Here is a 26505-nt window from a genome sequence, read left to right on the forward strand (position 1 = left end):
TCTTATAGCTGATGTCAGAGAAATTAATCCCTGTGCTTTTTACTAAGACTTTTATGGTTTCAAGTCTCACGTTTCGAATTTATTTTTGTGTAGGGTGTAAGGAAGTGGTCCAGTTTCATTCTTTTGCATGTAGCTGTCCAGTTTTCCCAACATGATTTATCTTTTTCCGATTGTGTATTCTTGCCTCCTTTGTCAAAAATTAATTGAATGTATAATCGTGGGCTTATTTCTGGGTTTTCTGTTCTGTTTTTTTTATCTATGTGTCTGTTCCTGTGCCAATACTATACTGTTACTACAATTTCGTAATATAACTTCAAGTCTGGAATTGTGATACCTCCACTTTGTTTTTTCATGATTGTGTTGACTGTTCAATCTTTTACATTTCCATATAAATCTTAAGATTATTTACTTTCTGTGAAAATACCATTAGCATTTTGATAGGGATTGCGTTGAATTAGTAGATTGCTTTGGGAGTATGAACATTTTAACAATATTCTTTCAATCCAGAGCATGGAACAACTTTCCATTTATTTGTGTCATCTTCACTTTGTCTCATCAATCTCTTAGAGTTTTCTGTTTACAAGTTTATTCCCTGCATGGTTAAATACACTCCTAATTATTTTATTCTTATTTTTGGAATTGTAAATGGGATTGTTTTCTTATTTTCTTTTCCTAGTAGTTTCATATTAGTGTATAGATATGCAACAGATTTTTGTGTATGGATTTTGTATTCTGCAGCTTTACTGAATTTATTTGCTCTAGCAATTTTTTTGGTGAAGTCTTTAGAGTTTTCTTTATATCATGCCAAGTATCATGCCAATTAGTGACAATTTTAGTTCTTCCTTTCCAATTTGGATGCCTTTTATTTTTTTCTATTGCCTAATTGCTCTGGCTAGTGCTTCCAATACTGTGTGATTTTCTCTTTTGATTATCTATCCATTTGTGAAAGTGAGGTATTAAAGTTCCTACTATTACTGTATTGTCTATTTCTTCCTTAGGTCTGTTGATATTTTCTTTATATATTTGGGTTCTCCTATATTGTGTGTACATATGTTTAACAAATATCATTTCTTTTGTTAGATTAACCCCTTTGTCATTACATAATGGCCTTGTCTGTTATTATGGGCTTTGTCTTAACATCTGTTTTGTCTGATTTATTTTGGGGTATATTTACATGAAATTTCTTTTGGTTCCTATTTGCATGAAATATTTTTTTCCCAGCTCTTCTCTTTCAGTCTATGTATGTCCTTATATCTGAAATGAATTTATTATAGATAGCATATACATCGGCCTTGTTTTTCTTTTAATCTATTTAACCACTCTGTGTCTCTTAATGGAGGATTGAATCCATTTACATTTAAAGTAATTATTGATAGGTGTATACTTATCGCCAGTTTTAAAATTGGTTTCTAGCTATTTGTAGAAACTTTAAAAAAAGTAAAGTCTTAGGTCCTGCCTTCAACCCATTTGATTTATAATTTCCAGGAATTCGTGATAAAATTGTACTCATGGGTAAAAATCATTAGTCTGGTTCATCTGTTGTCCATCTTAAATGTATTGCCTTGTATTACTGATGTGGCCTAAAGAGTTCAGAATGAGGTTGATCTGTGTCTTTCCTGAATGTAGTTCCTGTGGTCTCATGTGTATAAGAAAATTGTTCTCTTCTGCTCAGTTACATCACTGTGGATCATAGTGACCCCTTAATCTTTATATGATCCTGTAATACTTAGTTTTAATTTGTCTATTTATGTTAAAAACCAAATTCCAGGGTTTCTGCTGTCACTGAAGTTGAATTGTAAAAAGCATAGAGTGAGATCTTACATGGTCTTCTTCATGTGTTAAAAATCTAAACATCTTTCATTTCTTAAATCTTAAGGTGCCAAAATTCAAGGGGAAAAAAAAGGCAAAAAAAAAAAAAAAACCCACCAAAAAAACAAAAACAAAAACAAAAAACAACCCGGAAGGAAAGAAAAAAAGAAAACCAAACAAACAAATCTAGTATTGTTTTCAAAGGTTACTTTGCTAGGGGCAGTAATGTCAAAAGTCTCCCGGCTGACCTGGTATATTTATTTACAGGGAAATCCTGATGGCTGCCTGGCTGTTGTTTTAGTATTACTTATGTATTCCCAAGTGGAAAATCTGGTTTTTCAGCTCAGTTGTGAAACAAATATCACATGGATATTAGCAGTTTGCAGTGATAGAAAAAGCTTAGCAGGTGAAGGTTTTAGTTAAGATCTGATATCTAATACTTTCTTTCCCATATTTAATTTGAGACATCAGTGATATCTATTAGAGTTGGAAAGATGAAATGAGACCATTGATGTCAAGTACGTACCACACTGCCTAGTTTCTAAAGAAATATTAGTTCATAGTATATAAGTTCTGTGAGTGTGCTTTGTTCAAGCCAGACTGTATCTAAGAATCATCCACAAATCTTTTCTTTCCTTTACCTGCCAGAGATCTATTTCATCTTAATAGGTCTTCGAATGGGAGTTAGACATAACCCACATTTTATAACAGTTGAACATTAGCAGGTAATAATTAAGTCCTTCAGGACACCATATTCTCTTACACCTTTATTAGTAGTAAACATTACGGGTTTTCTAGAGCTCTAAAAGGATTGTAGTAATTTTCACTTCTACTGGCAAAATTGGTACTATTAGTACCAATCTTCATAAAATTGCCATCATTGACAGAAATCATTATCTTAACATTACCCATAATAAGTTGAATAGGTATTAAAATAATATTTTATTGTTATTTTTATTTGTATATATTTTTATTTTTAGGCTTAACATTTCTATGTGAGTTTATAGGCATATAGGATATTGTATTGTAAAGTGTACACTTTGCACAAAGACACTCCAGGGTTCACATTTTAGACTTTGCAGTTTTATGGCCTCAGACAAGTTATATAATTCTCCTAGGCTTGCTGTACCATATTTTTTAAGTAGGCTAATAAGACTTAGGTGTACACAGGGTTGTCACAATCATTGAAATAAATTTATATGAAAACGCAAAAGAGTAAAAAGAGTCAAGGCATTCTTCAAGAACAAAGTGGAATAGCTTATTTTATTAGATTTCAAGATTTTAATGAAGTTAGATTAATAAAGACAATATTCTTGGCTCAATAGATCAGCAGAACAAAATAAGGACTATAGAAACAAACGTGTATATATAGACATTTGATATATGGGAAAGCTGACATGCAGAACAGTGGGAACAGTGGTGTTTCAGTAAATGATACTAGAGCATCATGCATATTTATATGGAGCAAAGTGAATCAAGTATATCATATCACACCTAAAATAAATTCCCAGGGGATTGTGGATCTACTTGTGAAAGGCAAAACAATAAATATTATAGGAGACAATATAGGAAAGTATTTATGTGACCTAAGAATATAAAAAGTTTTTTTAAACAGGACACAAAAAGGATTTTAACCCTAAAGGAAAAAATAATAAATTGGATTTTATCAAACTGAAGAATTTCTGTTTATCCAAAATCACCTTAAGCAAGTAAAAGGCAAGCTACTTCTATAAAGTAGAAGATATTTGTAACTCTCTGACAAGGAGCTCAAAAATAGGATATAAGTAAGACGACAGATTGGTGAGAAAAAGACAGCCTAATAGAAAAATGAGTGAAAGACTTGAACAGGTACTTCACCAAAAGGATGTCCAAATGTCCAGTAAAAATAAGAAAAGTTGATTGAAACCACAAGTCATTAGAGGGATAAAAATTAAAACCATAATGGCATACAACTACTACACACTTACCAGAAGAGTAAAATTTAAAAGAATAATAATAGTTTGTGGGAGTATGGAGCATGAAATTCTTATACACTGTTGGTAAGATATCTATTGGTGTACCATTTTGGTAAACTGGCAGTGTAGAAGCTGAATATATACATACTCTGTGACCCTGCAATTCAGTCCCCTAGAGAAATACCGTACATGTGTATAACCAAGTGGTATATATATATATATGAATGTTTATGGCAGCATAATTTGGTCTAGCTACATGTTAGGGCATGGGATGTGCATCAATATTATAGTAGGTAGTAAGTCATTATATGTTCCTACCTTGGATAATCGTACTGTAGTAAAAATGAACAAACTCAGTTCATCCAACAAAATGTATTTATTTAGAAAACATAAGGTTGAGCAAAAACCCACATGCAAAAGAATGTGTACTGTATGATCTCAGTGTTTAGAGGTCATGGTAGTTACCCTTGGAGAGGAGGAAGGGTTTAATAATCAGGCAGAAATGAGAAATATCTGCTGGGGTACTGGCAGTGCTTTATTTCTAGCTTTTCATGGTGGCTACATAGATTCTTGCTTTGTTATAACTTATTAAGCTGAATATTTATGTTTTGTGTTCTTTTCTTTGAGTGTTAAACTTCAATAGAAAAATAAGGAAAGAACTACCCAGCTTTACAATACCCAGCAGATATTCAGTGTGAGATTTTCCTTCTGACCTCTCAATCTAATTTGTGAATGCTTGCCTGTGTCCTTTGGTTACTGATTGCTTTTGGGCTTGATATTATACTTAAAAATTTAAACTCTTTAAAGATTAGATACGAACAGTGTTAGCCATTGCGCATACACAAAGTGACTTTGCCCTTGAAAATTCAGATGCTCCAACTTTGTGTGATCCACGAACAGTATAATTTTTTTAAGTTTGATGGAAGTGTAATGAAACACTTTTATGCCACATTTGTTGTTTCTTTTAATTTTCATCAAAGAAAAGTCTTAATTGTAAATAAAGCTGTCACTTTTTTGAGGGTATATTTTTCTATTGTTTTAAGCCTTATTTTAACTCAGGAGGTTTGTGGTTTTATGAAAGTTACATATATTCTGTGTTAAATTAAAAAAATTTTAATATATATATATTCTAATTGCAATTGGAATATTGTTTTTGAAGTTTATATTATCTAATTGTTCTTACTTGTAAGAACATTGTTGATTTTTATGGTTATCATTTATATCACACTTGATTCAGTAATATTCCTGGTTGTGATGAAAAGGTGATTGAAGTCATCCTTATTGAGTCCTACCTCCACACATGTGCGCGCGCGCGCACACACATACACTTTTTAAAATAAGTAAAATTTCTCTGTATTTTCTTCACTAAATACAAGTGACATTCTTTCTTGGCCATGCATAAACCTCTGAATAATTAAGAAGGCTCATAGGGTAAATGAAAGGCCAAGACCAGAATTTAAACAGATTCAAGGCATAGACCAGAAAGGAAAATCGCTGAAGATTCTAATATTAGTGCATACATTTTTAGCTTTTGAATTGACATACTCTACACATTTATACAAAAGATTTTCTTTCAAGTAAAAGATAAAAAAGCTGAATTTTTTCTCAACTTTTATTTGTTACTAAAAGAGCTTTTATACTCTATTCTTTAAAAGTAAGTTAGTGGTAAAGAAGTGTTTTTTTAAATGAAAAAGATACTTCAAAGTAATATAATTGATTTAAGTCTAGTAAACTTTTTGGTTTTCTTTGTAGCTTTCTTTTGTAGGAATGAAAACAGATACGGTAGACAGTATATGTCACTGTAAACCCATTACTGCTGTTTATAAAATGACATATTTTAGTCCATATTATGATTTCTGTGAGGCAAGGGACCCTTTTAAGCCTCTGATGGCCTGAGAATACTTTACTTTTTTATAGAGCATCTAGTAGGAAGGTCTATTTTCTGGGTGCAGAGGCCAGTATTGCTACAGCTTCGTTTTTCTCAACTCACTACGTTTGTAAACTAAAGATTATTTCCATCTCATTTTTGAAAACTGAATTATTGTGATAAAATGCAGCAAGTCAATGTAAGTTTGAATATTAAAGTATAAACTTAAGTTTAAGATATATATGTTTAAGTTGATATATATGTGTATATATACGTATATGTATACGTGTGTGTATGTATATATGTGTGTGTGTGTGTGTGTGTGTATGTATAAGGATGTTCCTACATTTTTAGAAAGCTGATCAGTGCTTCTGTGCCCGCTGTGATATTACCAGAATTGAGACCAAAATTTGATAGAATGTGGGTCTAAAGAATTTTTCTCAGCTCTGGTTACTTCCAGAGGTTTGCTTTTTTTCATTCTTTATTTGGGAAATTTCATACTTACACAAAATTGGAGAGCATAGGATAACAGATACCCATGTGTTTATGACCCAAATTCAACAATTATCAAAAGCTTTAATTTGTAGTGATGTTGGAATATTATTACTGATTTGATGTTTTACATTACTTCTTTGTGATCCATACTTTATTCTCCAATTTAAAGAATAAATTTGCCACCAAATGATGCTAAATATTTAGATCCTGCTTTGAATAAGGTTCATCAAAATCACAGGACATCCTGGATTTGCGGGCACAGTCTTGATTTTTATTTCATGAGGGACACTAAAGAAACAGAAATTAAGTCTTTCCTTGTCCTTTACATGCTTACAAAGAGATATTAAATATGTATATATACATATATAGATATTTAAATATACTTATATACTTAACATAGATCTCCCAGGTGAAGAATCAAAAGAATAGACTGAAAATGTACTCCAAATAGTCCCAGGCCCTGAAAGTTGTATATTGATAAGTTAGGCTGACTCTGATCCCATGAATTCCCCTCTTCTTGCCTAATTTTTCCTTCAACATATTCCTCAAATGCCTCTGGCTATACCTTCCAAGATAGCTCTCATTCTGAAATGATAATGTCTATGATATGCTAATTACGTGTTGGGATGTTAAGAACATTATAAATATATGTGGTATTATTTGTAAGATATTAAATAAGCTTCTAGGGCATATTGAATCAGTTAAAACATTTCCTAACAGAATTGTTTAACATTTCCTTTTTGTGGCTATGTGATAGTGGTACTGCCTGTGGTAAAAAGAGTCAAGTGGAAGTCTAGGCAGTCTTTCAAGGTTGGAAACTGTATTAGAGCAAACATAAAACACACCCATGCTGATTAGTACTTAGAAAAAACTCTTCACTTTTTTTTTTTTTTAACAAATAATAGGTTGATTCTGCAAATCCATGGCTCATTTTAAACAGATATAATTAACTCTGTAATTAATAAAGTGAATAAGAACTTTTAATTAAATCATAATAACTGCCTTGGTTACAGCTAAAAGCATGTATTTCTCTTCTTACAAACATATGAAATAAGCACTCCTCTTGTTGTGCTTCCTATAAAATTTACCAAGTGATGGGTATATCGCTTTTTTCCACATTTGATCCTATTTTATCAGAATACTGGATTCAACTTTAAGGGTGTGTTCTTTCACAAGCGTCTCGATTAGAATGTCTTTACCTCCCACTCCTATAATTTGATGAAGGCAGTCAAGATATAATTATAGCTTCCCTAACCCACCCCATTCTGACTTTTCCCAAGCCCTGGATGCCTATGCAGTGCTAAAATAAAGCCCTGGGGAATTTGAAACTTTCTGGTTGACAATTGCAAAGCTGTTTATGCTAATATGAAGTGGTGGTGGTGAGGGCTGTGGCTTTCAAATATGCAGATGCTTTTTCAGGATGGATATATCAGCCCTTTTGTAGATGGATTATGTGTGTGATAGAAGCTTTATGCTTGGTGTGCCTTCCTAGCCATATCTAATAGTAAAGTTTAATCAGTAACAACTAGTAATGGGCCTTTAAAGTATGTTGAAGCTTCGATTAATGTCCTTGGAAACTAGGTACCCAAGATCATGTGCAAGTATGACACACTACTGCTGATTCATACCTCACAATAACTAACACAATTCATACAAATAATTAGCATAATGGAATTATTCTCCTGCCATTTAGCTATCATCATTTTTGGCTCATGGCTATCTCCTGCATCAACTTGTTTAACCGTCACTGTGGTTATATAGCAGGTTTTGCATTGCTTTTTTCCTGATATACTCTGTTTCTGTATAAATATTAGTGAGTGACAGGTATTCAGTATCTTTACACTGTATCAGAGTAAGGAAACCACAGCATTAAGAGGTTTGTCATTTATACCAGTCAGCTGGGTTTATGCCTCTGCATTTGTGGATTGTGTCTCAGGTTTCATGTTTGAGATTTTTAAAAACAATCTTGCTTATGCGCAAGTGGGTTGTTTTGAGTCACTGAAAGTAATCTAGCCTGTGATTTATCTGCAGGCTAAACATTCCTTTATCATATTGTATGTGACTCTCTAACTTTTTTTTGACCTTGCAAAAGCCAGTTTTTCTAAGATAATGCTTCATTTTCCACATTTTCAATAATATATATTCATAAGATCATACTGAAGTATTTATCTTTCTGCAACTTGCTTTTCATTAGGTTACCATTGTGATTTTTAACTACGAGCATGTTGATTGTAGGTTGGTCATTCATTTTAGCTGTTAATTAGTATTCCATTATGTATCTATTATAATTTACACATTTCCCATTGGTAGATATTTAGATTTCTGATTGTTTTACTTTTCCCATTGGTAGATATTTAGATTTCTGATTGTTTTACTTTTACAAACAATGTGGCAGTGGGTATTCTTGTAGGGGTTCTCCATGTGTATTTGTAAGAGAATTGTTCTAGGCCCTAGAACATATATCCTAGACTATACACACACACACACACACACACACACAGATGTGCAGTTGCTGAATTGAAGGGTATATGCATCTTCAGCTTTACTAGATACCGCCAAATTGTTCTGTAAATTACTCCCATTAATTTATATTCCCACCATTGGCATATAAAAGTTTTTGTTCCATATTCTTATCATTTTCTCATCATTCTTGGTTTTATCAGACTTAAATTCCAGGCAGAAGGAAAAACATGAGAAGACCTTGATGCGTAGCATGTCACAAACTGCAAGGAAGCCAGGGCAGCTGGAAGTAAGGGGGTAAAAGGAGATGAGGTAAGAGAATTAATAGGGAGCTTCATAGGCTATTGTAAAGACTTGGTCTTTTACCTTGAGTGTGATTACTACCTGAAATGTGAAGGTTTTTAACAGAGGAGTGATATAATCTTATTTAGGTTTTAAAAGGATTGCTGTAGTTGCTGTGTTAAGAGGACAGTGTAAGAGAGGCTAAAGGAGGAAACAGAAGACTAATTAGGAGGCTGTTATAATTTAGGCAAAAGATGATGTGTTGTGCCCAAGATTGCGAATCCGAGAAACCACCGAAGAGCTGACACCGATGCAAGTGCACAAGGGTTTATTTACAAGCTCGAGCTTGGGTCCAAGTGTACCCGACGCAGCGGAGCAGGAACTTGGACCCCGAAGTGGGTTACGGGTGGGTTTTTTATAGGCTGGTCTAGGGGGTTTTCAGAAGGGATGGAAGAATTTCTGAAGTTCTGTTTACATTTTGATATGGGGCTTTCAAGGGCATCGAGCTCTGTTCTCATTCTAATATGGGACTTTCTACCACAGGTGTGGGCTCTGTTGTCTTCCTGATATGGGATTCTCTGCCGAGGGCAATTCCGAGCTCTGTTGTCTTTCTGATATGGGATTACCTGCTGAGGACATTGAGGACATTCTGCAGTTTTTCCTATTAAGTTCAGCTCTTAATCACAGGGGCCTAAGATAGTTGTACTTGTGCTAATGCTAAACTTGAGGTGGAATGGCCATGATTTTTCTCGGCCTCTACATTTCCTGCTCCTCTGTGTCGGGTATACTTGGACGCAACCTTGAGCTTGCAAATAAACCCTCATGCGCTTGCATCGGTGTCGGCTCCTCGGTGGTTTCTTGGATTCGCAATCTTGGGCACAACAGATGGTGACTTAGTCCAGGGTGAAGATGAAGGTGGTGAAGAGTGTTCACGGTCTAGATATATTTTGAAAGTAGACTTAACAAGGCACGCTGATGTGTTAGATATGGAATGTGAGAGAAAAAGTACAAAGATTTTGGCCTGGACTACTGGAAGACTGGAGTTACCGTTCATTGAAAGGGATCTGTGGGAGCAGGGAGGAGAGAAAAATCAGGAATTTGATTTTGATCAAGTTATAGATGTTTCCGTAGCATTCAGGCTAAGATGTTCCATATGCAGGTAGATCCAAGAGTCTGGAATATAAAGAAGTCTGAATGTCAGCATAGAGGAGTGGTTTAAAGCCATGAGATTGGATGAAGAAATGAGAGCAGAGATAACAAAGAAGTCCACGAAGATCCCTGGGCCAGTCCAGCATTTACAGGTGAGAGGATAAGGTTTACCAGTAAGAGAGAAGAGGATAAGGTTTACCAGTAAGAGAGACTTAAAAAGAGTGCTCAGCAAGGAGGAGGAGAACCACGAGTGAATAGTGTACTGGAAGCCTAGTGTAGAAACTGTTTCAAAGGAGGATTGGTCGGCAGTATTGAATATGCTCAGATCAAGTAAGATGAGTGCTGAGAATTGACTTTTAGTTGAAACAATATGGAAGTCTTGAATGACTTTCATAGGCGCCGTCCCTGTGGAGTAGTGAGGAGATAAAGGCTAGGATGGAGTGCTCTCTAGAGTGAATGGGAGGATAGGAATGGAAGATAACAAAAACAGATATCTCTTTTGAGGAATTTCTTCCCTAAAGGGAATAGGAAAATGAGACCACTGCTGGAAGAAGATACAGGATTAAGAGAATTTTTTCAAAGATAGGAGCTATTATAGTGTGTTTGATGCTGATATGAATAGTATAGTAAAGTTGGGGAAATTGATGATGCATGAGGGAAAAGGTGAATTGCTGGAATGAGGTTGAGTAGATGAAAGGAGATGGAGGGATACAATGGAGGGATTGGTCTTAATAGGAACACAGACCATCCATAATAGCAAAGGGAAGGCAAGAGTACTTTGGCACAAATGTAGATAAACAGATTCTGATTACTTTTCTTTTCTCAGTCAATTGGGAAGCAAGATCATCTGCTAAGCCCAAGGAGAGGGAAGGAGATACAGAAGTAAAATATAGGAAAATATATGACCTAATCATTTAGGAGACTAGAGAACTGGTCTGTGATGACAAGGCCATACCATCTGTGCTGATAATGTGGAGACTAAGACGTATCTAGGATTGGGATTTGCCTGATGATCATGATAGAGGAAGAGGGGCAAGATAGTTGAGGGTGTATTCAAAGGTGGGAGATTATTGTAATGGATCATAGACTCTAAGTTGGATGAAGAACACTGCAAAGGTTATAGGATCAATAGATTATAGACCTGAGATTTAAAAATACTGAAGATTCTTGAAGAGGTGAGTTGAAGAGTTAGAGGCTGGCTGGGTTGTAGGAAGCTAGAAATTGAGATTATCCAGGGGGTCAAGTTATTGGTGAGAAGTTCTAGAGTAAGACTGAGAACAAGTAGCTGAAATCAAGTGAAGGACTGGACCTTGAGAGAAGAGGAGGATGTTAAAGATCATTCATGTATGTGGATTTTTAAATCATCATGCATTTTATTTCTAGGAATTAATCCATTTCTTCTAGATTGTCCAATTTGTTGGCATATAATTGTGCATAGCAGTCACTTATGGTTCTTTGTTATTTTTGTGGCATCAGTTGTAATGTCTTTTTCATTTCTCATTTATGTGAGTCCTCTCATTTTTATTCTTGGTGAGTCTAGCTAAAGGTTTGTCAACTTCGTTGATCTTTTCAAAGAATCACGTCTTAGTTCCTTGGTCTTTTCCATATTCTTTTTAATCTCGATTTCATTTATTTCTGCTTGGATCTTTGTCATTTCCTTCTTCCTACTAACTCTGAGTTTCATTTGTTCTTCTTTTCCTAGTTCTTTGAGGTGTAATCTTTTCTTGTTTATTTGGAATTTTTCTTTTTTCTTGAGGTAAATATTTATTGCTATGAATAAGCCTCTTAGAACAGCTTTTACTGCTTCCCATACATTTTATTTTATTTTATAAGATTTACTTATTTTAGAGAGCATGAGCAGAGGGTAGGACAGAAAGAGAGGGAGACCAGCAGATTCCCCGCTGAACAGAGAGTCCAACATGGGACTCCATCCTAGGATCTTGAGATCATGACTTGAGCTGAAACCAGGAATCAGACACTTAATGGACTGAGCCATCCAGGCACCCTTCATCCCATAAATTTTAATATGCTGTTTTTCTATTTTCATTTATGTCTAGGTATTTTTTTGACTTCATAGATCATCATGCATTTTGATAAGAACAGTGTTAGAGAGAGTCATGGCCAGGAACTAAAATATTTAAGGAATGATGTTAGGGGTGTCATGTGGATAAGCATTAGGGATAGTAGTGATAATTTGGTCTGATAACTCGGGATTGAAAGTTAGAATTTTAGGGAGGCAGATGAGACAGTAGTTTGGAAGTAGCAACAAGAAAAAAGAACATCCATCCTGTCTCTAGGCCTAATGGAAAGAGGAGTATCAGAATGAAGATAGGACTGAAGAAGGTTGTAGGGAGAGCCAGGTTTCAGTTGGCAGTGGCTTTCAATCCTGGCTCTGCATTAAAATCACCAGGGAGGGCTTGTAAACATACCATTTCCTTGGTCCCAGCCTCCAGAGATTCTGACTCAGACAGTTTGGGGTGGAGCTCAGGCTTAAGTAAATTTTTTTAACTCCCAGGCGACTGTATGTACAGCCAGGGTTGTGTCCCAAGCAAGAATGTTCTGAGAAAAGGATGAGTAATTGAGGATGACAGATGTGTTTCTGAGAGCATAGGGAAAGGGTTCGGGAGTTCAAGAGGGGTGGGGCATCTTTAAAAGTTTTGGCCCTTTGAATTTCTGTGGATTACCTATTCATACCCATGAATCGTTTATTCTGTTGGTGAATGTTTGATTTCTGTTTTGGTTTGAGCTTTTTATTGAAGTATTACGTGAATACTGAAGAGTATGCACCTGCACATATTGTGTCATGAGCACCCAAATCAAGAAACAGAACATTACTAGCATACAGAATGCAGTCCAATGCAATACTCCTGTTATATTAACTATCTCTTCACTGGGGGAGATTTATTAAAAGGGATCTTATGTTGCCTATGTTGAGTAGCAAAATAGATTTCATATCAAAGTGTACTGGCCTTAGGTTATAGCGTAAACCAGAATAGTCCCAGCCATGAGTTTTTCTCTTTTCTTCTTAAAGTAGATGGCATACATGAAGAGGGCTTGCAAAATCCAAGGTGGTAACATTTTTTTCCATCTGAAAACTGGCCTCCTGGCAATGCATTGTAGTTGGAGTTACCATGATCTTTTCTGCTGTTTCTTCATCAGCTCTTTTCCTCTCTGACTGCAAATGAATTGTTTTGGCAAGTGGAAACATGCTCTAAGTGATAGGGCCTCACCCATTTGGCCCAGGCAGTTTAGGTCTTCCATACCTGCCTGATTACACTGAGTCTAGGGTTTAGGGTTTACAAAAGAGTTTTAAGTCAGGTTTGAGTCACAGAAACACCCTGAGGAATGGTCACTATGGTTTTTCTTAGCTGTAAAATATATTGAATAAATGAAATGGCCAAATTCTGCTTTTAGCATTTGTAACTATTCATTTCCAGTATTTTGACCCCTGCTGGAAAAAAAAAAAAGAGAAAACAAGGAAAACTGGATATTTGATCTGTAGAATGTACAGCACAATGAACTTAAATTTTCATTTCTTGGGGATCCCTGGGTGGCTCAGCAGTTTAGTGCCTGCCTTGGGCCCAGGGCATGATCCTGGAGTCCCGGGATCGAGTCCCACGTCAGGCTCCCTGCATGGAGCCTGCTTCTCCCTCTGCCTGTGTCTCTGCCTCTCTCATTCTCTCTCTCTCTCTCTCTCTCTCTCTGTGTCTCTCATGAACAAATAAATAAAATCTTTTAAAAAAATTTCATTTCTGGGATCCCTGGGTGGCGCAGTGGTTTGGCGCCTGCCTTTGGAGACCCGGGATCGAATCCCATGTCGGGTTCCCGGTGCATGGAGCCTGCTTCTCCCTCTGCCTATGTCTCTGCCTCTCTCTCTCTCTCTCTCTCTCTCTCTGTGACTATCATAAATAAATAAAAATTAAAAAAAATTTCATTTCTTAAACAAAGCTGGGAAACAAAAAACTCGTAGGATATTATGATAAAGACTTTTTATTACTGTCAGGAGCAGGTAATACCAGTTTTTTAAATTTTAGTTATTCCTTTAGCATCTCTTGAAGAATAAAGTTAATTGAAAGTAACATTGTAAGTATTAAGGACCACTGGAAAAAGTGGTCAAGGCAAAAATGCTCCTTGCTTGGGGTGCTTGACTGGCTCAGTCAGTAGAGAATGTGACTCTTGATCTCAGGGTTGTGAGTTTGAGTCCAATGTTGGGTGTAGATATTACTTCAAAATAGTCTTTTTTTTTTTAATTTTTTTTTTTTTTAATTTATGATAGTCACATAGAGAGAGAGAGAGAGAGAGAGAGGCAGAGACATAGGCAAAGGGAGAAGCAGGCTCTATGCACCAGGAGCCCGACGTGGGATTCAATCCCGGGTCTCCAGGATCGCGCCCTGGGCCAAAGGCAGGCGCTAAACCGCTGCGCCACCCAGGGATCCCTACTTCAAAGTAGTCTTAAAAAAATATTGCTTGCTTGCTTTTACATTACACCACATTCTCTATAATTCTTTGAAGTTTAGATGAGTACAATATCAGAATATTGTTAAAAATACATCTATAGGGCAACCCCGGTGGCTTAGTGGTTGAGCGCCGCCTTCAGCCCAGGGCATGATCCTGGAGACACAGGATCGAGTCCCGCGTCGGGCTCCCTGCATGGAGCCTGCTTCTCCCTCTGCCTGTGTCTCTGCCTCTCTCTCTCTCTCTGTCTCTAATAAATAAATAAAAAATCTTGAAAAAAATACATCTATAATGGGGGACCTGGGTGCCTCTCTGGTTGAGCGTCTGCCTTTGGCTCAGGTCATGACCCTGGGGTCTTGGGATTGAGTCCGGCATCAGGCTCCCTACAGGGAGCCTGCTTCTCCCTCTGCCTATGTCTCTGCCTCTCTCTCTCTAATGAATAAATAAATAAAATCTTAAAAAAAAACCACATCAATAACTTACTGTTTTGTGTATGAAATATCTTACTCTTGTCAGTCTCCTTACCTTGTACTGCTTGTATAATAGTGACATAGCTCTGGTGCTCTGTGATGTTGTATGACAGTGAGTGCAGACGGCCTAGGACATGGAGTGGTTCTATAACAAGTCTTTCCAACTCTAGGCTACATTGTCCTAGGCGAGCGTTTGGCCTTAAAAAAAAATCATTTGAATAAGAAAGATCAGTGGTTACCAGGGTTAGTAAGATGTAGGCATGAAAAAAAAAAGATGTAGGCATGAATAGGCAAAGCTCGGAGGACTTTTATGGTAATGAAAGTATTCTGTATGGTACTGTAATTAATGGTGGATACATGTTGTCAAAATCCATAGAACATATAACATCAAGAGTGAACCCTCATTTAACTGTGGACTTTGGATGATAATGATGTATCACTGTAGGTTTATTGATTATAATAAATGGCCCACTCTGGCACAGGATGTTGCTAGTAGGGGAGGCTGGATGTGGAGGGTGCTATGCAGAGGACACATGGGATATCTCTGTACTTTCTGCTCAGTTTTTCTGTAAAACTAAAACTTCTCTAAAGATAAAGTTTACTATTAAACAAGTAATTTGTAGGATTTTTATGATGGTAAGTTGCAAAATTTAACAATACTTTTTAACGTAAAACTATTCCCTTATTCATTATAAGGCTTTCATATAATGGTATATGCCTGTTTCTTAGTATTTTCCATCAATGAATATGAAAAATAACTGGCTGTTATTCTCTCAAATGTTAGAATCTTTTAGGTAAGTCTAGGTAAGCGAACCTAGACTTTTGAAGATTGTGGGGACTTAGGGCTCCAGTTTCCAAACATTTGATTCATTGTCACCAGAACCACAACTTTTATTCCATGATTGCTCTATAAATACTCTATTCCTAAGTCCAGCTATGTCCTTAAAGTGCTGGCTCCCTATAGTTTTCTTTCACACATTCACAATTTAGAACTATAATCATTTATAAAAAATTATAGCTCTCTTTATAATGTGTAAGTTACTCAGATAAACTTATTTATAAATTCTCAAAGCTATCTTACTAATATTTAAGTGTTAATTGAGGCCAAAGAGTAGACATTTAGATTACTTAGAGGGGATTTCCCTTTGTAATTTTTTATACTTTTCAGTATTCCTCTGGTAAATTTATCTAAGATGGTTACTAATTATACTCAATTCATTCTAAGAAAAAAAAGTCTACATACTGTGTGTAGGGATTTAGTTATGTTAAATGTGTGAAATTCCTACAATCCATAAATATTCACATATCATGGATAATATTCTTGTCATAAGGATTAACTACATAATATATTTCAGTACTTTATCATTTTAAAATTAGTATTCTGAGATCATGTAGAATGACCGGCCATTCATTTGGTTAATTTTTTTGTTCATTATTAGGGTTGTGTTATGAGGTGTTTATTAATCAGTTGGTTACTATTTCATAACTCATAAATTATTCTTCCTGAATGATACTTTTTACTTCCTACAAACTAGTTCCTCCACTTTTCTCATTTCTTCCTGCCCAACACTAAAGAATGGCTAACCTTCTGAAATTTTCTTTCCTTTCTTAATGGCATAGGATTATCATTTTATGTATTTTGATGATTCTGATCAGAATCATTAGAATCATCAAAATATGTCATCTGTTGGCTCTTTTTACTTAAATGGATTGAGTTGAAAAGTTAAGTGATGAAAATGCTGGTCAGATATTCCCTCATACTTACTGTTTTCAAGGTATCATTTGTTTGGCCTCAAAATTTAAAAGTCTACTTTTCTACTCTCCATTCCTAATGGAATATGAAGTACTAAGCCCTGGTTTCAAATTTAAGGAAAGTAAACTTCAGGTCTTTTTCTCTGTTCTCCCCTATTTCATTGCATCATAGCATTTTGACTTGGAAGAGACTTTAGAGGATAATTTATTTTTTAATTTTAGAGGATAATTTAGATAATTTAGATCACCGTTTTCATTTTATAGATGAGGAAAGTAAAACACGGAAGTCAAGTGACTTGTGTAAGTAAGATGTTGCAGCTAGTGCCAAATCTTGAACTCCGGTATCAAACCGTGACCCTCACTCACTCTGCTTTCCCCCTTTTGCTTTTGCCTGTTTGTGCTTCTGATTGTTGGCACTAATGTTTCCCAGCCACTATTCTGGGCCAATCCAATGTGCAGTAATGTTGATGCTTCCTTGGATCTTTGTTCATACTTTAAGACCTATAAAAGTGTGGACTTGGAACCACAATGGTTACCCATATTTCCCCCAATCTGTATAGTTTTTCCCTTTTAACCAACATTGCAAACTAGTGGAGAAAAGGAAGCTGCCTGGGGCACTGTGTTATGCAGAATAATGAATGCCTCTTCCCCTAGAGATGTCCATGTCCTAATCCTTGGAACATCTGAATGTTTGGATACATGGCAAGGGGGAATTATGGTTGCTAGTCTGCTGACCTTAAAATATGAAGATTATCTTGGATTAACTTGGTGAATCCAATGTAATCACAGGAGTCTTTGTGGGAGAGGGAATTGGAAGAGAGAACAGCATGAGGAGTAGGCCCCCAGAAGAGAATGCATCCTACCGATACCTTGATCTTAACTCAGTGAGATCTATGTTAGACTTCTGAGTAACAGAACTATAAGATAATAAATTTGTGTTGTTTTAAGCTACTAAATTTGTGTTGATTTATTTCAATAGCCATAGATAAGTAATACAAGTACTTATACTGCTCCTTAGAAAAAGTCACTTGCTTTGACTCTTGCTCTTCCTGCATCATCTGATGATTTCATTAGCTACCTTGATTTCCCTCTACATGGCTCCATGTTTCTCATCTAGATCCTTGGATAAAACAACCCACTATAAGACTGTTTACTCTGAGTCAACAATGAATGTCCTTAGGATACACCTTCTCAGTATTTGGATATAGTTTTACAAAACACAACTAATGTTAAGAGGCTACTTAAAACTGTGAAACTCGGGGATCCTTGGGTGGCTCAGTGGTTTAGCGCCTGCCTTTGGCCAAGGGCGTGATCCTGGAGTCCTGGGATCGAGTCCCCCATGGGGCTCCCTGCGTGGAATCTGCTTCTCCCTCTGCCTGTGTCTCTGCCTCTCTCTCTCTCTCTCTCTCTCTCTCTCTCTGTATCTCTCATGAATAAATAAAATCTTAAAAAAAACAAAACTGTGAAACTGTTTTGCTATAGGGTGCTGCTTTTTAGGAATTCAAGGTCAGATACTGATCCAGTACTCCTAACTGCACTGACCTAACTCTTAAGAAATTATTTTTGTCACCTCACAATATTTATCAGAGAAATTATCTTTATAGGTATAAATGAAGCTGCTTATAACTTTATTCTGTATGATGGAGCCTGAGTGAGATGTACATCTTTTTTCTTACTTGACGGAGGAGGAAAATGCTGGGCCATATAGCCTGATTACCTATTTCATTGAGCTGACTTGCTCATAGATTTAGGTGTACATTTGACAGCCTAACTTTCCAAGATGTGGCCAATACATGTAACTCCTGCAAAATCCTTGACTTGATGCAGCACCAGGTTTTTTTCTCCTTGCCCAATGGCTGTTGTAGCATTAACTGGTGTTGGGGGCTCAATTTTGCAAAAGCCTCAGTAGGTCATTGTGATATGAGTTAGTTTGGACAACTGAATCCGCCAGCCCTTTCAAATTAATGTAATTCTTTATGTGGCTGGGAGGCTTGAATTCACTGAAACTTTCTGTCTTTTCAGGAAATCTGATTCTATGCTAGGAGTACTAGAAAGAATTCATAATTCTGACTTTCTGCATTTCTTCACTCCATAGCAGGGAAATTTTTTATTGGTAAAAAACTTCTTGACCCATTGTGAAATAAGAACCTTACTGAGCCCTCCTTTCTGTACTAAGTCATTTCTCAGATGAAAGAAGAGGATCTTTCCATCTTCTTTGTTTTCCACATTTCATATTCCCTATTTCATGAAAAATAAAAAAAAACATTTTATGTTTTTTTGCTTTCATTTGGATTAACAAAGTATTTTTTGTGATTCCATTTGTCTGCATTATTGGCATATTAGCTATCCTTTTCTTTTTTAGCATTACTCTAAGGTTTACAATATATATCTAACTTTATCAATGTATTTTTAAATAATGTTTCATGCATAAGCCTTACAACAATATACTTCTGTCCATATTTTCTGATTCCTTTCAATGTATTTTAGTTTTGTATATATATGTTTTTCTGTCTTATTTTGATATCTAGTTTACTGATTTTTAGTTTTTCCAATTTAAATTCAATTAGCCAACATATAGTTCATCATTAGTTTCAGATGTAGTTTTCAATAATTCATCAGTTGCAATAACACCCAAGTGCTCATCACATCACGTGTGATCATTAATACCCGTAACCCAGTCACCCCACCCCCCACCCTCTCCCCTTTAGCAACCCTCAGTCTGTTTACCAGAGTTAAGAGGTGGTTAACTCATAAGAGACTCATGGTTTGTCTCCCTCTTGGATTTTTTCCCATTGAGTTTCCTCTGTCTTCCAATTATGGTCCTCTGCACTATTTCTTATGTTCCACATGTGAATGAAACCATATGATAATTGTCCTTCTCTGACTTATTTCAGTCAGCATAATACCCTCTAGTTCCATTCATATCCGTGTAAATGGTAGATATTTGTTCTTTCTGATGGCTGAATCTTCTGTCACCAACTCCCTTTTTTGCTTCATTTACCCTCCCCGTTAGACATCCATTTTAAACTGCATCTCAGCTACAGCAGTTTTAGTTTCAACCTGATCGGATTTTATTTCTGCACTAAGAGATTCTCTCGTGTTTTTTTTTGCTCTTTTCAAGCCCAGGTAGTAACTTTATAATCATTATCCTGAATTCTAGCTCTGACATTTTACTTAGTATCCATATTGATTAGATCTTGGGAGAGAGTATTACCTCTGGTTCTTTCCTTTGTTATGAAGTCCTCCTTTTAGTACTTTTGCCTAGAGAAGAATGGTTGAACATAAATAAAAAATATCAACCATGACCCAAGTGAAATACACAGTGCACAAATCCAAAGAGGTCAGAAACCAAAAAAGAAAAGGAAAAAAACAATTGAAAGGAAAGGGAAAGAAAAAAGAAAAAATTGGGGGAGGAGAGAGAATATAATTTCACAGGATGGACAAAACAGGGTGATCCACTTGGTCCTGAGTGTGTGTATTTTGGCCTGTGTGTTAGAAGACACTACACCCCACAATTGTAAAGAAAGTAAAAACTTATACAAAAATAAAATTGAATACAGTGAAACAAAGCTAATGAGGGAGAAGATATCTATAAAAAGTAAATGGAAAAATGAAAGTTAAAAAAAAAGACTTAAAAACAGTTGAACAAATAAACTAGTTGATAAGGAGGAAAAAAGGTAAATTTTAAACTGAAAGAGTTTTTTCATGAGAAAAAAACCCCTCAAATCTTATATAATATTTTCCTGTAGCACTGCAGTTTTGCAGTTCTGTGGACTTGGTAAACTTGGTATTCACCTAATTTTCAGCTTCTCTTCTGGGGTAGGGGCCTGCTGTGCAGATCTTCAGGTTCGCCTGGGCACAGTTGAGATGCCCCTTGCAGGGGGGCCGGCCCCTGTAAGCTGCATGGGGTTGTTCTGTATGGCTTTTGTTGCCTGAAGGCTTTCTGTGCTGCTTTAGGGGATGAAAATAAAAATGGCCAAGCCCCCACCTCCAGCCCTGAGCTGAATGATGGCAGCCCCCCACCCCCCAAACCCTCAGGGAAAAGCAGTCTTCACCTTTGTTTAGCCAAACTCTGCAGATTCCTGACGTCCATGCCCCCCATCGATTCTCCTGGGGAAGAGGGAAGTTCCCTGCGTTTCTGCCCTTTGCAGGGCCCCTGCCTAGAAAGTGGTTGTCCTGTCAGGCTGCAGTGTGTGGTTTTATGGGAAACTGAGCTGAGACCTCCCTCCCGGCATCTGACTGTAAGCAGTTTCCCCACCCCAGTGCTTGGGAATGCGCAGCACCCCCTTTCTTTCTGTGAACCCAGGGATCCTGAGACCACACTGTTCCACTTAGGATCCTGCCTCCTTCTCCAGCTGAGCACCTTTCAGGGAGGCCCATCTCTCACTGGAGTAGACCTCTAAAAGTTCCAATTTTGTGCTCTGGGACGAAATCACTTTCTGGTAGCTGGCTTATGGAGGCTTTCTCCCTCGGCCGTTTATCTTCCAGTATATCCCCACAGATCTACATCTCTGTACCTCCTACCTTGCAAACACTGGTCACTTTTCTATTTGTAAAATTCCCACAGTTCTTAGGTGTTCAGAATGATTTGATAGTCACCTAGCTAAGTTCAAGAGACCAGATGAAACAAGGTGCCCTACTCTTTGGCCATCTTGCCTCAGAAACCCAAAAAATCTTCTTGACTCCTGCTTCCCCTCTTTCCTACTGGCTATTATGTACAGGTGATAGCAGGAGCTCAAGCAGCCATCTTGATGTCGTGGACCCCAAAGTGGACCCCAGTGTCTCACTGGTTGAGAATAGCACATCATCATGTGGGAAAGAGTCCCAACACCCTGAACTACTGTACACTGAACTTACTATATCAGGGCTTTGTGTGTATGAGAGAGACAGAGAGAGAGAATACCATCAGTTTCTATCTTATGTAAGCCTGGGTTTTGTCTGTATATGTTTTTGTTCTTGTTGTAGATGGCCATATGCAGCTGGATCTAATCCTGACTAATGAAAGCAGGGTGCTAGAAGGGGCCCAAGTTTTTGTCCTGGATGACTGAACAAGTAGTCATGCATTGGATCGAGAACAAATAATTTAGGAACTTATGGGAGTAGATAATCCTATAAAACAGTTATACACTGATGTGGATAAGTCTCTGGAATTCAAAAAATTTTTTTTAAATCATGAAAACATTCAACCTGTATTTGAATCTTTTTTTGTTCTGTTTTGTTTTCTTAGGCATAAACATTGATCTCATGCTTTAATGACTTTAGGAATTTGATGACTAGTCCTACATCATAGTGGAGTTCTGAAATATCAAGGCTCACTCTGCTTTATTTTCTTGATAATGGAGGTATAAGTCTTAATCATAGTTTTGAGTTACAAAGAAATTTTTAAGTTTGGGGATCCTCACAAGTTAAATTGAAATAAACCCATGGAGGAATACATCATATGTTGGAACTATTTATGAAGGGCAGTTTTTACTTTGTATTAGGTCTTTTCCCTCAATCACTAACTCTTAACCTTTATCATGTTTTGAACTTTCATGTCAAAATTATTGTTGGGTACAGTGAGGGAAAATTAAATTCAATTTGCATTTTTGGCATTATTTATTATCAGAACCTTTAAATGACAGTAATTTTGGAGTGTAGATTTCACTTTGCTTTTTTATTCTTCAGGCTAGTCAAGGAAATTTTAGGACACACATTTTTAATCTGTTTTCTCTCTCTGATCTTTCTCCTTTAGGACAAATATGATGGATTTGTGGTGACAGTTGTAAGCTTACAGCCATCAAGGTAGCATTTAAAATGTCTTTAGGCAAGCTTGTTTTCCCTATCTTCTTATCCGGTCATGATAAAAGCTAAGTGTCTCTTTTTATACCGTTTAAAAATATGTCTTCTTTAGTTGCTGGCAAACAAGTTGGAATTTGAATTACCTGTGAAATCTTTCATGGAGATGACTGTATATGGGAAAAGGAAATTCTAGGACAGACTTTGAGCTAGAGCTGATGTAATGCATCCCAGGGAAGCAGTGCTTGGAACTCAGGTAGCTGTAAGCAGGTAAGTTAATAGCAGAGTAAACTTGCCAGAAACAAGCATGTATAAAAGAATAAAAGAAATGGAAACAGTAAGACCATTGATAACAAAATACAGGGAGCGGGATTCAGGGCCTCTTGTGGAAATCCTTAGAGGCTAAAGGCTCTAAAAGCTGAAACTGCTTCATTTTTCTTTTGATATAACAGTCGTTAAAAATAATAATAAGGCTCAAGCTAGGACCAAAATGGAAACTCACTTATATCAGTGTTGTTTTTTTTTTAAATATTTATATTATAGCACAGGGCAGTATCATATACACAAGGCCTTTTCTTGCACAAACTGTATATTTCATTGAAAACAAAGACAGGCTTGCTTGGAACTGAATTGACAGCTTTGTGGCTGTAAAGATAAATATAGCACTTTTCAGGTAGTGAATTCATGAATAATCAATGAACCAGCAAAGGACAAAAAGTGACATATGGCAGCCTGGTGTGGATTAAGTATGATTGTCACATCCCCTTTCACACCTTTTTCCCTTCTCTAATTTATTGAAAGAAACAAAGCCAGCCTCATGTAGCCAGAACACAGTATCTCTGAAAAAGTCTACTCAGGCAAAGTGTTAACAGGTTAGTTTATTCATTAAATGTCTCCTTACTATTTGGTTGCTTTAATAGTGTAGCCAAGTTGTTTGCGTTAATTGAAATTTTATTCAGAATGAAAATTTGACTTGAATTCTTGAAATAAGCTGGTAGTTTCTGTTTTTTAAAATTAGTATTAAACCGTTACTAATAAGTAACACTTAACCATGCTAATTTGCCAGAATGTTTCTCTAAATAAACCACAAATACATAATAGCTGTGTTTTCATGTTTTTCAGGACTCAGTGTATAAAACAAAATAGAAGGCATTCTTAATTTCTTTTCATATCAACCAACACTTCATTGAAGATATTGATTCTATTATTTTTAACAACAAAAAGGAAACAACCAATTTCAATGGAAATTCTTTGATAGAACTGAAGTTTCTAGAATAGTGTTCAAAGGAACTGTTAAGGAGGAGGTATTTGTTCACAACCCAAGTAATAACTCTACCACTTAAAAACATCAGTCTTCCTTGGTGGCTAAAGAAGGGTGAGGTGTCCAGTCCCATGAGTCTGTTTGCACCTTGTTCTTTGTCTGCTTTGTGTCAAGGATCTGATTGAACTCTGAACATTGGAGGGTCTCTAGATAACCTGATTCTCTAGTTCCCTCAGTTCCACTCTAGTCTTTCCAGACCCTTTGAAATTGGCAGGGGAATTAGCAGTAAGTTGTGATAAAGTATATGTCATAGAAAGAATTATCTGTTTTGAATGGCTCCTGTCAACTTCCACAAAAAACAGTTTCTGAAACCTTATTCTTAGAATTGCAGGTTCCCATATGAATATCAAATATTAATGGGTAGTAGTTTTTGCAAAGGCTTTTACTATTAAAGGAATCAGCAGAGTAGCACATTAATTATTTTATTCCAGTGGTACAAATGAGCTACTGATTAACATCTGGCTTTTTTTCAAATTCATTGTAAGGTTCCTTAAAAAGACTTTTCATGTAAATACTCTTGAACTGTATACCAGTAGCACCCCCCCCCCATATGTGTAATTAACTTTCTCTGTGTCACAATATCCCTTTATAATTCAGAGAAGTGAATGGTCATGAGATATTTAGCAGGTAGTTTGTTAAATCTAGGAGTTGGATTAAGCTTGTAATTAATTTACTTTTACAGTACAAATTGGGGTAGACTTACACTTAATTTTCTAATAGTTTTCAATTTGTTTCCTCGAGTGTGGGAGGAGATGGTGTTACTGTGAATGTACTTACTTATTCTACAGCCTGCCATGTATTTGTGCATTTAAATGTCATGTGGCTTGTGTTTTGGGGAAGAAAAAAACCTGAAGGGCTACTTTTGTATAGACAGTGTCTAAGAAAACCAAGGTGTAATATCTGTTGAAAAGTAAACTTGGCTAATAACCTTTAACCTTTAAAATTACCTTCAACCAAGCAACTCTATCAATTTATCAGCAGTTTTGAAAATGCCTAATGCTTATGCCATGGCATAAGCTATGCCAGCTATGGAAACCACAGACTGGGTTGGAATGAGAGTGGTCATGGGAAGCCTGCCCTTAAAAATCCTGAAGATAAGTCCTGTTACTGAATTGTGTATATTTACTCCCTCTGTGAATAACTCAGTAAAGCCTATTCATCAAGGAAATCTTGTCCTTGAATCAGGTCCATTTGTCACAAATCATACACTTCAACTTCAGGATTACGTCAGGCTGAAATTATGAACAAAGCATGTTGCTATGTTCATTCTTTTATAACACAAAGAGTGGCTTATCATCAATTTGCCTACGGTAGTATCACCAGCAGTTTTATGTATTTAGGGTAATTTCTCCCAACTCTTCCTGAAGGCTATTGAGCTTTTATTTTTGGAACAAGAAAGAAAGAATCCCTGTTGTGTACTAAATACTTACCATTTGCCGAACACTGTGTTATGTTGAACCCAAGACAAGTTAATAGTTTGTACTTGTGAGTATAAACACAGAGTATTGTTAGGAAGATATAACACACATAAGACAGAAGGAAAGCTTACCCAGAGCTGGATTTTAAGAATAGTTTTGATTTTTATCACAGACCATCATAGTCATTGGAGGTTTATAATCTATAAAACAGAAGTGTTAGAACTACTATTGGGTGGGGGAGGAGGAAGACACATTTAAAAATTCTATTTAAGAAGTCATTATTGAACTTCTTTGTTTCAGGAACTCTTTGATAGTCACTGGGGTTACAAACCTGATTATGCTTCCCAAGTACTCAAAAGTATAGGACAGTATGAATGACTCTCAATTGCCTTGCCCTTTACAGATTACAAATTGCTTTTAATGATATTATCTCCATTATTCTTTATAGCAGTACTGTTGGGGCTTTATAGTGCAAAGGCCTAGATAGATTAAATGAAGAATGGAGTAGGTATTTGGCCCCACTGCTATGTTTTTGCAGTATCTTTGGGATATTTCTAACTAACCAAGTGAGGAGTTAGTTAAGCTATTAATAAGCCATGCAGAGGAGCACAAGGGATCTTTAGAATGTATACTGTATTGGTCTTTGAGTGACTTTGCTAGGATAAAATGGTGCATGCAAAGTTACTTAGTAGTTTGATAATATTTAAAAAACAAGACATTTACTTTTTTATTCTTATGACAGATATTTAAAGACATAATTTGCATGAGACATTGTATCAACTGTTCTATTTGATTCTGTTGTCACTCTTGGTAGTTCAAGAATGCTTAATGCAGAAGATTTGAAAGTTTGAAAGTACGGGTAAATATGAAGATCCAGAAAAAAATTAACTCTGCCTCTCATCACCTAGAAGTTGTGAACATTTTGATCTATTTCTTCAAGTTCCTTTTTATCCTTAAAAAATAGGTCCCATTTTTATAGAGACCATCCAGTGTATACGTGATTGAATTCTACTATTATGGATGTAGGAGCTTTCCCCTCCCATTGAAAATAGTATTTCTTGGACATTTACTATATGTTTGGCACAGAGCTAATATTTTATATTTTAAAAATGTTTCTATATAAAAATATATGACAAAGAACCTGTGTATCACATATATAAGGTATGGATTTCTATGAATGGATCCCCTAATGTAAGAACAATGTGAGAACCTGGAATATATTTAAGAGTGGCAACATATTCCACCTTAGCTAAAGGCACTTGAAAAACAGCAGGTATGAAGAAGGGCGCTCAGA

The 26505-nt window shown here is 36.2% G+C and overlaps 1 protein-coding gene across 10 annotated transcripts in view; it reads left to right on the plus strand.

Moving 5' to 3' along the window:
* The window catches only part of LOC112661286 (cytochrome c oxidase assembly factor 1 homolog), a 73149-nt gene that overhangs the window by 23203 nt on the left and 23441 nt on the right, over nt 1-26505 (plus strand). The window contains exons 3-5 of one of the 10 annotated variants that reach the window (XM_049096732.1): nt 21922-22036; nt 22429-22478; nt 22588-22742. The exons of 4 other annotated variants lie outside the window; for them this stretch is intronic. The gene's annotated coding sequence lies outside the window, so the exon portion shown is untranslated. Of the gene's footprint in view, nt 1-8789; nt 8899-10027; nt 10170-21921; nt 22037-22428; nt 22501-22587; nt 22743-26505 lie in introns of all 10 variants that reach the window. 5 more of the 10 variants (XM_025449252.3, XM_025449251.3, XM_025449253.3 and 2 more) reach the window with 5 other exon arrangements.

The sequence above is a fragment of the Canis lupus genome, chromosome 18, assembly GCF_003254725.2.
Source record: "Canis lupus dingo isolate Sandy chromosome 18, ASM325472v2, whole genome shotgun sequence".
In the NCBI taxonomy this organism is placed as follows: Eukaryota; Metazoa; Chordata; class Mammalia; order Carnivora; family Canidae; genus Canis; species Canis lupus.